The following is a 14,877-nucleotide window of genomic DNA, read 5'->3' on the forward strand; positions in this document are numbered from 1 at the left end:
GTATGATGCATTTAAATTCTTTGTTATGCCTTTTGGACTAACCAATGCTCATGTTACCTTTTGCACACTGATGAATTAGGTGTTTCAAGATTATCTGGACAAGTTTGTGGTAATCTACTTCGATGATATTGTGGTGTACAGTTCAACTTTAGAAGAGCATCAACGACACTTGTGGTAGGTCTTCCAATGGCTTCGCAACAACCAATTATATGTAAAAAGCAAGAAATGTGCATTCGTTCAAACCCAAATCCAGTTTCATGGTAACATAATTGATCAAGGGTATATCCGAATGGACATGTAGAAGGTAAAGGCTATCAAATAATGGGTCACCCCTAAGAATACAACTAAGCTTCATTCTTTCCTAGAGCTAGCCAATAAGTATTAGAGATTTATGAAAGGATATTCAGGAAAGACAGTAGCATTGACAAAATTGCTAAAAATAGGATATAAGTAAAATTAGACATTGAAGTACCAAGAAGCCTTCAAAGGTTCGAAAGACACAGTGATGACGGTTCCTGTTTTATCACTCCTTGGTATTGCAAAACCCTTCGAGGTATAGATGGATGCATCAGACTTTTCCCTTGAAAGAGTGTAGTTACAAGAAAGACACTTGGTTGCATTCGAAAGTCAAAAGTTGAGTGAAGTTGAAAAAAGATACATGCCACGAGAGAAAGAACTACTTACAATCATTCACTCTCTACGGGCCCGGTGACACTACTTGGTAAGATCACAATTTATGATTAAGACTGACAATACACTTGTAAGTGACTTCTTTACACAGCCAAAACCTACAGCTAAATATGCAAGATGGTAAAAGTTCTTAGCCTAGTTTGATTTCTCCCTTAAGCATAAAGTTGGAAAAGCGAACCATGTGGCAGATCCCTTAAGTAAGAGGGTTGAATTTGCTAGTCCGAGGGTGATCATTGTTGGCTCTATTAGTTTTTGATGATAATAAAACATTCCCATTCATTTCTGTCTGACTTTTCTACTTGAGTGTGCAAGACAAAAATGTATATTAAATAATTAGTTAACCATTCAAAAGCAAATATCAAAACTCATAAGAATAAGGAGCTACAATTGAGCAATGACACAAGAAGCCTCTCAGTTGGATAATCAAGGGAGTTGGTTGGATAAAACTCAAAAGAGAAGTTGGCAGGTTCAAGCAAACTGTGAAATAGAGAACGCTTAGTCGACCAAGAGATAGTGTTAGTCAACTCAGAGCTTATTGCTAGAAACTAGGTTCGGAGACAAAAATGACTTAATCGACTAAGAAGTTTTGTTAGTTGACTAAAAGCTTACTACCAGAAATTAGGTTTAGAGATAGAAATGACTTAATCGACTAATAAGTTTTGTTAGTCGACTACGAACTCACTGCCAGAAACTGAGTTTAGAGACAGAGATGACTTAATAGACTAAGTAGCAATGTTAGTCAACTTAGAGCAATTTGTCTGAAAATTTGAATTGAATGCTAGAAGACAAATTAATGGCTAGAATTGCACTAAAACTCTTTCCAATAGTTTGTCTAGCTACAGTCAAAGTTCATTTTTCAAGTATAAAAGGCACTCCCAACAACTATGAATCAGTTTTTGAAGGCTTCCAAGATCAAAAAGAGCTCAAAAGTAGCAAAAACTATCTACATTCTTTCTGCATTTCTATCCAATCTTAGTAATAGAGTTAAATACTTCACTTTGTACCATTAAGATCAGGTTAGTAATCATAGGTACTTCTTTATTTCTTTTCTTCTTAATCATTTAGAGTGTGCAAGACACTCTAAAGGAATTAATCAAGCTTGGGTTAGCTTGATTGAGTGTATAGGTTCTAACTCAGCCTAAGAAAAGTTAGTTTTGGGTTTTAGTTGATCTTAGGAAAAATCATTGTTAAAGGATGCGGCTGAGCTTGTGAAAAGCCATTGTAAAAGCTTGGTAAAAGCTTGAGAATTTCACCATTTATAGTGATTTGGTTTGAAAAATCCTTGGTTGAACAATCAAGGTAGTGGATGTAGGTCTTTAACCGAGCCACTATAAATCTTTGTGTATTGTCTGCCCTGTTGTTATTTTTCATTTCACTCTTTGTTAGATTGCTTTTTCATCTTGAATTTAATTTCTCTTCATTGAGCTTTAACTTGCTCCCAACCAGAGGTTAAATTTAGTAAGAGCCAAAAAGTGTTATTCACCCTACACTAGCACATTTATTTGGGACCAACAAGTGGTATCAGAGCTAGATCCCTCATTCTTAAGGTTGAGCATCCTAAGGGAGATCCAAATGGCTCTTCAAAAATCTGTAGTTGCTGAGGACAATCTCCAAATAGACCACCTTTGTTTGATGGATCGAACTACCCCTATTGGAGCACTAAAATGTTAATGTATATAAGGGCAATAGATTATGAAATGTGGGATGTTATCATTGATGGACCCTTCATTCCATCAACCACAAATGTAGTGACAAACAAAATGATTCCTAAGCCAAGGGCTGAATGGACTAAAGTTGAAACCAAAAAGATTTAGAAAAACTTTAAGGTAATAAACACTTTACATTGTACCTTAACTCCCACTGAGTTTAACAAAGTGTCAAGCTATACCATAGATGAACAAGTGTGGGACAAACTTTAGATTATGCATGAAGGGACTTCTCAAGTTAAGGAGTCCAAAATAGCTCTCCTAACTCATAACTATGAGATGTTTAAGATGGAACCTGGTGAAGATATCACTAGCAGGCTTGATATGTTCACAAACATCACCAATAAACTCAGTCAGCTAGGCAAACTAATTACTGAACATGAAATTGTCAAAAGACTGCTTAGAAGCCTACTAAAAATTGAAAGTCAAAAGTGAGTACTATTCATGAAGCCAAGGACTTAAATATCATCACTCTTGATGAAATTTGTGGGTCTCTTCTTACTCATGAGCTGAAAATTAAAGAAGAGGAAGAATACGACAAGAGAGAAGCAAAAGAAAAGAAGAAAAGCATAGCCTTAAAAGCGAGCATTCTAGATGAAGAACTAGAAAATCTATCTTCCAATGATGATGACGAATTGGCTATGGTAGCTAAAAGGTTCAGAAAACTTATGGGACAAGGAGACAGGAGATTAGCTAAGAAAGGGTACAAAAGAGATTCAGGTTATTCATGGAGAACCAGAAATAAAAATGAGTTTAACAAAAAGGAAGAGCTTATACGCTTTGAATGCAAGAAACTTGGATACTTTAGGTCAGAATCCCTCTTGCTAAAGGACGAAACTCTTAAAAAAAAAAAAACATTGAAAAAGGCAATGGTGGCTGCAACCTGGTCAGACAATGATGTTTCAAGCTCAGATGCTGAAGAAGAGAAAGTGGAGGAAAGAGCAAATTTATGTTTGATGACAAGAGATGATGAATTCGAGGTATGTCCTATTTCTTGTAACATTTTTATGGAAGAACTTCAAGACGAATATGAATGTCTTTATGATGAGTTTGAAAAACTTGAATCAAAATACAAGGCTTCGAAAAGAAAAACCTCATCTCTTAAGAATGATTTAGAAAAGATAAATCATGATTTCTGCTCTATTTTTGAACAAAGAAACTTACTTTAAACTGAACTTGAACACTCAAAAACAGATTATGAAATTCTAAAATTGGAATTGAAAAGTAAGACTAAAGCTTTGCAAAAAGCCATTAATGAAAATATTGCTCTTAAGAATATAAAAAATGAAACATCAAGAAGAAACACATATTTCAAGAAAAATTTTGTTAATGTTTCTCCAAGAAATTATATTTATGATAAACTTGGTCATCTATCTTATAACTGTTATAGAAACAGAAGCATGCAGAAAATAGAAAAGATTTGGGTTCCAAAAAGATCTTATGTAGTAGCTAATCTTCAAAGACCCATCAAGGTATAGGTACCTGTTAAGAAAAATTGAAAATCTATATTGCAGGTAGAGCCTTGCCGAAAAGACATATGTTCAAGAGCTCAACTGAAGGAAAGGTAACCATGGTACATGGACAATGGCTGCTCAAGACACATGATTGGAAACGAAATGTTATTTGCTCGATTAGACAAGCAAAAGAGAGGAATAGTATCATTTGGAGATGACTCAAAAGGTAGAATTCATGGTATAGGAACTATTGGTAAGAATTCTCAAGCTCAAATTAGTCATGTGTTACTTGTTAAAGGTTTAAAGCTCAATTTATTAAGTATCAATCAATTGTGTGATATAGGCTTCAAAGTATGATTTGATTCATATAAATGTGAAGTGATAGACATTAATACCAATAAAGTTTTATTCATAGGAAAAAGAATTAAAAATATGTATGTTATATTTCTAGAAGATCTTGAGATTAATTATGAAACATGCCTATGGCAAATGATGGAAATGATAGTTGGTTATGGCATAAGAGACTTGGACATGTGAGCATGCATACTATATCAAAACTAATGAGAAAAAATCTGGTTATAGGATTACTTAAACTTAAATATGAAAATGATTAGATTTGTGATGCTTGTCAACTAGGTAAACAAGTTAGAACATTCTTTAAAACGAAGAAGATTATTTCAACTTCTAGACCTCTTGAGTTACTGCATGTCGATTTATTTGGTCTAATAAACACAACTAGCTTAGGAGGTAAATCATATGGCTTTGTGATAGTTAATGACTACTCTAGATACACTTGGGTCTACTTCCTTGCTCATAAAAATGATGCACTGCCTGCATTTGTGAATCATTGTAAGAGAGTTCAAAATGAAAAAGGGCTTGTCATTGTTAGTATTTGGAGTGATCATGGAGGAGAATTTAAAAGAGATGATTTTGAAAATTTTTGTAATGAAAAGGGGTTAGATCACAACTTCTCTGCACCTAGAACACCTCAAAAAAATGGAGTTGTAGAAAGGACAAATAGAACTTAAAACGAAATGGCTAGAATTATGCTTTGTGAAAATAATCTACCCAAATACTTTTAGGTAGAAGCTATCAATACAGCTACATATAATCTCACTAGAGTATCAATAAGGGCCATGATATCATAAACCCCATATGAATTGTACAAAGGTAGAAAACCAAATATTTCTCATTTTAGGAGCTTTGGCTGCAAATATTTTGTATTAACTAATGAATAACATTCCTTAGAAAAGTTTGATGTCAAGAGTGATGAAGCAATATTTCTAGGATATGCTTTGAACTCAAAAGCCGATAGAGTTTTAACAAAATAACTTTAACAATTGAAGAATCTATCTATGTAGTTTTTGATGAATCTAATGCCTTGCAAAAGAAAGCTCTTGCTGATGAAAATGATGTAGAAGACTTTGAAAGATAAATGGAAGAATTGAGCATAGAAAATAAGAAAAACAATGAAGAAAATTCACTTAGAAGAGAAGCAGAAACTTCACCCTTAGAAACTCTGCAAAGGATTGAAAATCAACAAATTGATTTTTCAAAGAGCTGGAAGTACATGAAAGATCATCCAAAAGAACAGATAATAGGTGATCTTTCACAAGGTGTGCAAACTAGAAAAGGAATTAGAAAGGCATGTGAATTCTCTACTTTCATCTCACAAATCGAGCCTAAAAGCTTTGAAGAAGTAGAAAAAGAAGAAAGCTGGATATTGGCTATGCAAGAAGAGCTTGATCAATTTAAAAGAAACCGAGTGCGGACATTAGTTTCTAGACCATTAAATCATCCAATCGTTTGGACAAAGTGGGTGTTTAGAAACAAGGTAGATAAGCAAGGTAAGGTTATTAGAAACAAAGCTAGGTTAGTGGCTCAAGGATATAACCAAGAAGAGGGCGTTGACTATGATGAAACATTTGCTCCTGTTGCTTGGATAGAAGCCAATAGATTATTGCTTGCGTTTGCATGTTTCATGAACTTCAAATTATTTCAAATGGATGTGAAAAGTGTAACACCCTGTACAATCGTATAAGGGCCAATACGATCTCATCGATGAGACAGAAGGTTGATGGACATAAATTGAAGTACGAAAGAGAAGTGATAGGTGAAAGGAATATTTTGGAATAAAATATTTCATACATGAGGAAATGATAATTAAATAATAATATTTTATCGAGGATGAATTTATTAAGATCAAAAGGTGATTTGGAAGTGGATCGGAACAAAGTGGAACACTTTGGGACCCGATGAGTCATGTGAAAAATTTTGAAATAAAATATTATTTTATTTTATAAAATAAATATTAAAATAATATTAAAATATTAATATTTTATCTGTGACCAAAATTAGTCATGAAGAAGAAGTATATGACTAATCTAAGTGGGGGAGAAGAAGAAGAATGAATTTTGAAGAAAAACAATAAGTTGGTAAGCATATATTTAAATATTATGGCGATACTTGGATGAAGTGTAAAATTGATATTTTATTCGTACACGTGTAAGGGAAGAAAGATAGAAAGAAATTGGAGTTTAAAGGAAATGATTGAAGGACCAAATTATAAAAAATGAAAAGTTTAGTGGAACAAGGGGTAAATAAGGGAAAAGTTGAGGACTTTTGTGCAATTACCATATTTTGAAGCTAAGTGGACATTAACTAACTAATGGAAGTTAGATTATGTAAGCCAATAAAATGTGCATGTAAAATTCACTATTACATGCAAGTGAAGGCATGCAAAAAGGAAGATATGGGGGCCCCATCATGTGAAGTGAAAAGGTATGATAGGCTTAAACTTGTTTGCATGCAAAATGATTGGTGCATTAAGTGGCCTAATGAGAAAAGGGAGACATAGATATAAGTGTCTTGAATATTTTGAAGAATAACTTAATAAAAATAAAATAAAGTTGGTGCATGAAAGGTGATTGGAGGAATAAGGTGGTGGATGAATTAAATAATAAAGGAAGATTAAATGGAAAGTATGGTGAGGACAGATATTGGACCAATGGACAAGGAAGGAAATTGGTGCATGAAACACCATTGGATGACAAGGTGGTCAAATCAAATAAAAGGAAGGAGGATGCATGAATTTTGATTGGCTATGAGAGTGGCCAAATGAAAATAAAGGCAAAACTTATGCATGAAATGTGATTGGCCTAAAGGGTGGCTATATATATAATGTTAAGTTCCATGAGTCAAAGAGAAGGAGAAGCATTTTAGAGAGATTTGAGGTGCCCGGTTATTAGAGAGGAAAAGAGAGAAAAAGAAGTTGAAAGGATCCCCCCCAAGAGGAAGAAATAAAGGGAAGACAAAGAGAGAAAGGAAGAAAAAGGCTCGGGTTGCACTAGATCAAGAGAAAACCATGAGATTTCTTCTTTGCAAATGGGTTTCAAGATCAAGAGAAAAAGAAAGAAAGGAACACGGTTTTGTGATTCAAGCAAGGAAAGGTAAGGATTTTGATTTTTAGTTTGAATAATCCTTGCAAATGGGTTAATGACTAAGGGAGATGTCTTGTGGCAGCAAAGATCAGCTTGATTGGAGAAAGTTTGGTGACATGCCAACCATTTAAAGTCATGAATGCATGGTGGATGCTAAGTGAAAGGAGAGTGGTAAGCTGTATACTATGTTTTTAAACTTCCGATTAGTGGAGTATTGTGAGAAATTGATGCGCAAATGTTGGCAGCTTGGTGGGTGGAACTTTGAAAGAACATTGAGGTTGCATGCAAGGTTAGAATGATCACAAAGGTAAGGCATGCAATGTGAAATTATAGTAAGATGCTTTAAGTATAATTGGGAAACAATTATGCTAGTTAGGTGTTAAAAATGCAATGAATGAAAATGGTGGATATGTGTTGTTGTGAAAAGTTTAAAAATGTTGAGAATGTTGATATATGATGAATGAAAATTGATATCATGTTTAGTGGTGGTATGCTAAAAGTGAATATGGTTGTTGAAAGAAATCTAACATGCATGAGCCATTTAGAAATATTGAGTTTGCTTGGTAGGCTATTTGGGAGGATAAAGAAAAATAATGTAAGTAGTGGATTAAGATATAAAGCAATGAAAGTGGATTGATAATGATGATGCATGTGACTTGCAAAATTGAGTAATTGGGAATGATTGTTGCTGCCATGCATATATAGTTAATGTTATGAAATATAAGATGGATTTGAATGAAAATTTCTTAGAAACGGTAAAAGAGGCACTTAGTGCTATAATCGAGTGGCCGATATATGCAATGTAAAGAATTACGCAAGTAAGAGATATAATCCCATTAGTAAAAGTTTGTTGAAAAGTATATGAATGTGTAAGAATTGAGTGGAAAAGAAAGATGTCCTAGCAAAATGTAAGCTATAAAATGATGATGAAAATATGGTTGAGAAAGGAAAATGAGAATGACCAAAACTAACTGCATTAAGTTTGGTTTGTTGCTAGGAAGTGTGCAAACAAAAAAGGATTGCCGAAGTAAATAACCAAAGGAGGAAGTATAATTGGATTAGTGGCAAAGTGGTATCTTGCCATTATGAGGTGAGTAGAGGGTGCCGATTTTTAAAATCTCCGTATTATACATTGATTTACGTTAATAAACATGATTGGTTTTCTTAAGAGCATTTATGGATAGCATGAGCTGTTAGCCTTAATAGGCAATTTTGAATGGATTTACAATGATTTATATATTACTATTGTGGAAAGCATGAGCTGGTAGAACCCATAGGAAGTTTGTAAATGCAAGTGTTTTTAAAGTGATTTGGATATACCTATAGATAAGCTATACGCGTAAAGAGTTTTAGAAACCGAAAAACAAGCCTTTCACAATGTTTGCATCTAAATCTGTGCCTTGTATTCTTTTGTATGATATGCATAGCTAATGCATTTGTTAAACGATTTTGAATGCAAGTTTTGAGCTTTCGTTTTATCCCGATATGTATATAAATATTTACACCATGCCATTTAGCTTGAAAACTAATTTCAAAGGGGTTATCAAACCTTGATTTGAAAGGATTTAAAAAGAAAAGTCTTGTAAAACCCAATTTGGTTTTAAAAATAGTTTTGATAAACCGAGAGCATCGAGAGTAGACCGATTGTCACTTCGGTTAAGTGTGACCCTTTTGCACAAGTGAGCTCTAACTAGAGAACTTTTGGGTCACTGACAAGCTGTTAAATGTGACTGGGGCCATAGTCTGTGATTTTCGTGGCAAGGCCATGGGTTGTTATAAGTGGCTAGGCCACCAGTGATATTCGCGATTGCGACCGCTTGATTTTTTTGATGTTAGCCAACATCGTCGAGATAGCCATGGCTGTGGGGATCTGGTGGAGCAGAGTTCCTGGATGTTATTACATGGAAATGGGTCCACGGGTGATTACTATACTTACCTACTCGAGAGCCTTGTGAGTTTTCGATGCATACTCTTTTGCATGGTGGAGATTTGAGATTTTTTTGCAACTCCCCTAGTTTGAATAAAAGCTTTTAGTGCTTACCTAATGAACATTAGATGTTTTACATAGCCGTACACTTGATTTCTTTACATGCCACAAAGTTTGGGAGCATGCATAGTTTATATCGTTGACCATATTTGTATGGCAAACAATGTTTTCGATGTTTGAACTTGGTTTTGTAACATTGTTTCAGCACTGTTGTGCCAATTGAAAATATTATTATGATTTACGTCATTATTTTTACAAGGCACAAATATCTTACTTATGATTTTTCTTACAATTATGATTTGATTATTCCGGTTTTATTATTCAACTTACCTGCCTTATGCTTGTTTCTCATCTACGGTGCTCATGGAGCTGATGATCGCTGAGTCTGTGAGACTTAACCCCCCTTATATTTCCCTTTTACAGATAGCAATCAGCCTAGGGTGTATTCATCAGCATTTCTAGCCCACCACGAATAGGTAAAGGCATCTCATTGCACTTTATTCCAAGTTGCTCCGCTGCTAGAATCATGTCTTCATAGAGTAATTGTTATGAAATTAGACAATTGTGTCAATACAAATGTACATTTGGAGATTATAAGTCATGATGTATTATTTTACGATTATGGGGGATAAAGGTTTATTCAATTTATAAACATCATTGTTCAATTCTCTTCACAAAGAGTTTTATGGATCTAATTGATTTTATAGATTGATTGTATGAATGTGAGGTAATGATTAACGTTTTAATTAAAGCTTGTTTGAGACTTGGCGGGTTCTTTTGCAAGACTCAGATACCGATAGCGACCGAAGAGCGGTCGTTACAAAAAGTGCTTTTGTAAATGGTCTTATCCAAGAAGAAGTCTATGTTAAACAACCCCTCGGATTTGAGGACTTTGAAAAACCAGATTATGTTTTCAAGCCACATAAGGTATTATATGGATTAAAACAAGCTCCAAGAGCTTGGTATGAAAGACTCTCAAAATTTTTAGTTGAAAAAGGGGATATTAGAGGAAGCATTGATACAACATTGTTTATTAACAAATGCTTGAATGATTTAATTGTAGTTCAAATTTATGTAGATGATATTATATTTAGATCTACTAATGAGGCTTTATGCAAGAACTTTGCTGAAGAAATGCAAGGTGAATTTGAGATGAGCATGATGGGTGAACTGAAATTCTTTCTTGGCCTTCAAATCAAACAATGCAAAGAAGGCATCTTCATTAGTCAAGAAATATACATTCAAGACATGCTAAAGAAGTTTGATATGCTGAAACTGAAATCAATCAATACACTAATGAGTCCCTTCATCAAACTTAATGCAAGTGAAAAAGGAAAAAGTGTTGATCAAAAACTTTATAGAGGTATAATTGGATCTTTACTTTATTTGACTGTAAGCATACCTGATATTCAATTTAGTGTATGCTTGTGTGCTCGGTTTCAACCTCAACCCAAAGAGTCACACTTAGCTGCTATAGAAAGAATCTTCAGGTACCTTTTAGACACACAAAATTTAGGATTATGGTATCCTAGAGGAACATCCTTCAATCTTATTAGATATTCAGATGCAGATTTTGTTGAAAGTAAACTAGATAGGAAGAGCACTAATGGTACATGTCAGTTTTTATGAGATATGCTTATGTCATGGTCAAGTAAGAAATAAAACTCCGTTGCACTTTCTACAGCTGAAGCTAAATATATTTCCTTAGGTAGTTGTTGTGCTCAGATTTTATGGATTAAACTATAATTAAAAGATTTTAGAGTGACTATGCATAATGTACCAATATTTTCTGACAACACAAGTGCAATCAATGTCTCAAAAAATCCGGTTCAGCAATCAAGAACTAAGCACATTGAAATTAGACATCACTTTGTTGGAGACCATGTGCGTAAATGAGACATTAAGATTGAGTTTGTCATCACCTTGCATCAATTAGTGGATATATTTACTAAACCCTTAAATGATGAAAGATTTCGTGAAATTAGGAGAAATCTAGGAATGACTAGTGTTCAAGAGCTTTGAGAAAATATCTGAACATATCTCTAGTAAAACAATGTATACTTAGTTGATTACACTGAGATGATTAAGAGCATCACTTAATCAACTAAGAGCTTTCTATTTCTGATAATAAAAGACACAGATAGAGAAGGGTCAAACTTGGTCATTTAAAAGGTCCAAATAAAATAATAAAATTTAAAGAAAAAAAATAGGAAATCGGGTGAAGAAAAAGGAGAAGAAAAATGAACCAAAAATGAAAAATGAGGGAAACTCTAAATTTTGAAATAATAAAAATAGTCCACATTTAAAAAGGGAAAGGTCTATCGATCTTTAAAGAAAATTTTTTCCAACACATTCTCTCCTTATTCTCTCTCATCTGAAACTGACTCACTAAAATCGAAACTCTTTTTTCCCAAATCTTCAAACCCTAAAATCTAAAACTTCTAAAATCGATGGCAAAATCTTCTCTGCCCAAAGATGTTTTGAAAAAAAAAAAGGTAAATGGCTCATAGAAGAAAGTCCATAGTTCGAAATTCAGAAGAAGAAAAAGAAAGATGAATCTGCTACAGTGATTGTGAAAATTGGGAAGAAACTGAGAGAAAAGGAACAAAAATCAGAGAAGAAGAAAAAAAAAGGAAAAACTTCGATAAAAGGTAACTCTTCATCCTTGAAATTCAAAAATAAGATTCATGAAGATAGGTTTAGGAAAATAAAAAATGCCCCTATCTCATGCGAGAAATTTATCGATTGGGATAGCTTGAATGAGGTTTCAGAAATTAAGGGAAGATTGTGAGAATACTTTAAAGAAATGAAAATGAACAAATTTAGTGCCTTTGAGAACAGAACCTATAATGCTAGTTTGGTAAAAGGATTTTATCCTGGTATAGCACAGGATGAAAATGAACTAGATGATCTTGAGGAATTTGTGAATGAAGATCTAAATGTGTTTTTGAATGGAAAGGAGTTTGTGGTTACTACCTCTGATTTAGGAGAATTGTTGAATGTTGAGTGTAATGAGGGAAGTTACAAAATTCCAGAAGATTATGATCTATCATCCTTATGGGAAATGATTATTGGAAAAACTATGCAAGTTTCATAAGAAGTCCACAAACTAGGATATTGCGCTACTTCATAGCTTCAAGAGTTCGTGGAAGAGGTGGCAGCTTTAGCTATATGTGAGTCTGCAGGATATGTGGATGATGCAGTTTGCATTAAATGCTTTTTCTCTTAACTTAGGGAGATTTATGATAGAAAGGATGATAGGAACTTCTCGATTTGACAAAATACATTTGCCTTATGAAAATATAATTACTTCATTGGCAAAGAAGAAAGGTATCTAGAGTTCCAAATATGAGATGGATCAGGTAATGGGCAGAGATCAAGCTATCTATTTGGGAAGTCTGCCTAAGATGGGTTACAAGTTGTATGGAGAGACATTTGTCAAAACTTCTAAGGATGCTTAAAGGGATGAGAAAACTACTTATGCTCAAGCAACAGCAACACCCTCACAAATTTCCAATGAGATGATCCTGAACTTACTAATGAGGATAGATGGAAAACTCACTGACCAGAGTGCAAGAATAAAGAAAATTGAAGAAAAGGTGCAAGAGTTGTGAAATTTGATGAAGAACAAAAGGAAATCTCCTTCAGGTTCTACAATTGAACATGCCCCTACAGTACCAAGTTAAACTCTAGTAGGACAAGTAAGTGAGAGTCCTAATTTTCAAGCTGAAGGCAATGAGCCAGAACTTGATCCAGTAAAGAAATTGCACACCTCTGAACCTAAAACTGAGGAAAAAAGATAGTGCAAACACAAAAGTGATTGAATCTCAACTCCATGAGAAAACACAAGAAGCTGAATCCTCCCTACCAAATTTTGAGGAAGTTTTCATTATGGATGTCTTTCAACAGATAGTAAGGGAAAAGTAAGCTGAAAAGGAAGCATAAAAAAGCAAGGCACAGAAACCAACATCTGCAAGAGCATCCCTTAAATCTATCCATACTACAAGGAAAAATGATCAGGCTGAGAAAAATAAAAGGGAAAGCTGTTGTACCTGCACAAGCTGAAACAAAACCTACTGGTAGGGCAGAAAGACTATAGCAACCAAGACTAAGTTCCACACGAGGAAAATGTCCTCTAGATTGGCTGAAAAAGCCAAACCTTCAGTCAAGTTTTCTACTCAGGATCCCCTCCCAATCTCAAACACATCTTCCTCTGACTCTCCATCACAAAAATCCTTCCCTCCAATATCTCCTGAACCTTTCAATATCTTTTTAGGAACAGATGAATCGACCCCCTCAAACTCCTCTTAGATTTGTTCCTATTTTGCTCATGATAAAAAGGGGGAGATAGTAGGCCAAGGTAGGAGTTATTAGAAACTTAAGGGTATTTTAGGAAAGATGACTTTGATGATGCTAGATTGTTTATGACAACATTTTGTTTTAATTGTTGATAGATATTTTGTTGAAGATATTTTAATGCTGAAATTATTTCTAAACTTTTGTGTTTAATCGAATGTCGATGATTGTTGATTTTGGATTGACTATGGATTGTTGATAATGTGCTGGTGACAACTAGTTATAATGTAGATGATATTCTGTCACCTATCACTAATGTCCTGGATGCTTGAATGAAGTAACTCTATTACAATGTCTGAATTTGTACTTGCTACTCTTTCTAAAAGATAGATAAAATTTGCTGACTTGTTCAGTTGGATAGTAAAATAACTTGAAAAGACCATGCATATACTCAATGGGAGCACACACTCAAGGGGAAAAATTCTATTCTGGTGCAAAACAGAAATAAGAAATAGACATTCTGTGGTTAATCAAGGAATGTTTTGTCATCATCAAAAAAGGAGAGATTGTTGACTCCGTTAGTTTTTTATGATAATAAAACATTCCCATTCATTTATGTCTGACTTTTCTACTTGAGTGTTAAGGATAAAAATGTATATTAAATAATTAGTTAATCTTTCAAAAGCAAATATCAAAACTCATAAGAATAAGGAGCTACAATTAAGCAATCAAACAAAAAGCTTCTTAATTGGATAATCAAGGAAATTGGTTAGATAAAACTCAAAAGAGAAGTTGGTGGGTTCAAGCAAACTATGAAACAGAGAACACTTAGACGACCTAGAGACAGTGTTTGTCGACTAAGAGCTTATTGCCAAAAACTAGGTTCAGAGACAAAAACGACTTAATCGACTAAGAAGTTTTGTTAGTCGACTAAGAGCTTAATGCTAGAAATTAGGTTCAAAGACAAAAACGAATTAATCGATTAAGAAGCTTTGTTAGTCAACTAAGAGCTTACTCTCAGAAACTGAGTTCAGAGATAGAGACGACTTAATTGGCAAAGTAGTAATGTTAGTTGACTAAGAGCATTCGTTTGAAAATTTGAATTGAATGTTAGAAAACAGATTAATAGCTAGAATTTCCCCCAAACTGTTTCCAACGGTCAAAATTTGTCTAGCTACCATCAGAGTTGATTTTTCAAGTATAAAAGGCACTCCCAATAGCTATGAATCAATTTTTGAATCTTTCGAAGATAAAAAAGAGCCCAAAAACAATAAAAACTCTTTGCATACTTTTTGCACTTCACT

The sequence above is a fragment of the Theobroma umbraticum genome, unplaced genomic scaffold (genome assembly GCF_002168275.2).
Source record: "Theobroma umbraticum cultivar Fairchild unplaced genomic scaffold, ASM216827v3 scaffold_459.0, whole genome shotgun sequence".
NCBI classification, from domain to species: Eukaryota; Viridiplantae; Streptophyta; class Magnoliopsida; order Malvales; family Malvaceae; genus Theobroma; species Theobroma umbraticum.